This window comes from Rhagoletis pomonella, unplaced genomic scaffold (assembly GCF_013731165.1).
Source record: "Rhagoletis pomonella isolate Grant_MI unplaced genomic scaffold, Rhpom_1.0 Rhpom_scaffold_00005, whole genome shotgun sequence".
NCBI lineage: Eukaryota > Metazoa > Arthropoda > Insecta > Diptera > Tephritidae > Rhagoletis > Rhagoletis pomonella.
Genome location: NW_023458559.1, coordinates 1,032,153 through 1,034,610, shown reverse-complemented (window position 1 = coordinate 1,034,610; position 2,458 = coordinate 1,032,153).

The window sequence follows — 2,458 nt, the reverse complement described above, 5'->3', positions numbered from 1 at the left end:
TGACGGAGTAGCATGCAGTATTGATGGATCGTGATCCATATCGCAAAATTTCTAAAAGTTTTGAAATCTGGATCGCGGATCGCAATACCGTCAATAAATATTGAACTTTCGTCAGTACATCTTTTACTCTCATAATGCGAACATCGGCTCTGCCTTCGCTCTCGGGGCTTAAAATCTTTCAAAACCAATTTTAATTAACATTGGAAATTTTGAAATAATTGTGGAATGCATTATCTGTAAATTATACGTACAAAATAAAAATATTTTCTTGCGTCATGATAAGCTTTAAGCACAAAAATTATGCAAATACTGACGCGCGATAAATATTGAACATGTAGCATTCGTGCGCGATCCATCAATATGGATTGCGAACCAAATATCACGATAATTGCTGACCGTGTGACAGAGCCCCAAGGGCAGGACGATACACAAGTACCTTACTATCGATACTTTTGGCAAGAAGCCTGACCTATGATTATCGGTTAAATTATTGGGAAAACTGACTAAAACTTTTCGTCAGTTTAGCGGTTAGTTTTGTATGGGCTTGGGGAAAAAAGTGACCACTTCTCCGGGCGTGTGATAGTGCATCCCTTTCTTGCATACACACGGGCGCAGTTGCCTTACAGTATGTTCACTCGCTCACACATGTCATCTAGCTGGTGATGTACAAGTGAGTTTAGCGATGAAGCTATTGGGAAAATATCGCGATAATTAGTGATTTTGCTGACCACTATTCTAACCTCTAAATAATTGATAAATTAGTGAAATATCCAAAATACATGAAATCGCTGACTCCACAGTCGGCATAAGCGCACTGGCCTTAAATGTTTTCTTCTCTATCCACATAGCGCTAAAAAAAATTTTTTGCTCATTTTTTTTATATACAAATAGAATATACGGATTTTGATTAATTCTTTCTTTAAATTCACCGACTTCTTTATTTTGCACCACAGCTAACAATGAAGTAAAATTTTCTTTGATGTATGTATGTATGCACATATGTATGCGAGCCTACAATCGATAGTTTGTTTCCGATATTCTGTTTTTTGCAGGGCGGCTGACCATATCGAAAAGAAACTATCTATTGTACGCTCGCATACATATGTACATACATACATCAAATAAATTTTTATTTCATTGTTAGCTGTGGTGCAAAATATAGAAGTCGGTGAATTCAAAGAAACAATTAATAAAAATCAGTGTATTCATTTTGTATATTAAAAAATTAGCAAAAAAACCTTTTTTAACGCTATATGGACAGAGAAGAAAAAAATTTAGGCCAGTGCGCTTAGGCCGACTGTGGACGCAGTGACTACAGTGCTGAAATACAATGCAACGCCAACGTGGAACTCCATCAGAACCTAGGAATGGAGGCAGAAGGACCAAACGGCGCTGAGGAATTTGTGAATCGATTTTCGATAGCAAGCGAACTTCAGTTACGCTGCTGGTTGCCAAAACAATATTGCAGATGGCAACTGGCTACTTTTAACTGAAAGCTTCAGATGCTAAAAAGTATGTGTAAGGGCAACTACATTTTTTTGGTTGCTGGAAAGGTTTTTGAAGTGTTTTTAGAAGCGAAAATTTAAAAGTTTGTTCAATAATTGGAACGATATTAACATTTTGCAATGAAATTTGTTTTTACAGAATATGGTGAAAATAACCAAACAATAACTTGAAATTTTAGTTCCCGTTGAATACGCCCTTTCTGCGAAGCAAAATCGAACACTGATTGCAAATGTTCTCCTTTATCAACTGAAGCACCTCTTAAAACTGCCGACACACCGAGTTTTCCAAATTGAAGTCATTGCTGTGGCACTTCCTTCTGCGAAAAATCGAAGAGGTGCGCAAGCTTTTGTGAGCGGAGGTATTGAAGTTGAACGAAGCGGTTCTGTTTATTAACCAATTATACTACAGCTTCTTTTGGATGTCCTCAATGTGCTTTTAAAATGAACACAAAACGATAATAAAAGAAAAACCTTGGAGGCATTAACTTTTGCTTACAGTGAAGACGGTAGCTCAAGAGGATTGGAATTATTCTTTAAAAGTCGCGTAATTGAGGCCGCGTTCATGCACTTCTCTTCCTCTTAAACAAATAATTGTGATGAACTTAGCTTTATTGCTGTCTTTTCTTTAAAACTCTTTATGTTAATAATTTAACTTTACTCGCACCGCTTGTTTACAGCCACTTGCTGGTTGTCGAACTGTCAAATTGCGATTATCGATACAGCAACTAACAAAAGTTGGCATTGGTAATAAAAATTTTCTTTCCAGGTGCGTTGCCAGCTGGCAAGTGAGCCGTGGTTGCTTTGCTATCCGTAATCGAGCCATTGCTTTTAGCGACGAAAATTCAGACCCCGATGTGACGAACTTTTTGTAGTGCCGGGGTATGCTAAGTCCGTCCAGGGTTCCTGAAATTGGAATTCCTACTTCTCTTCTGCAAAATAATAGATCTTCAATT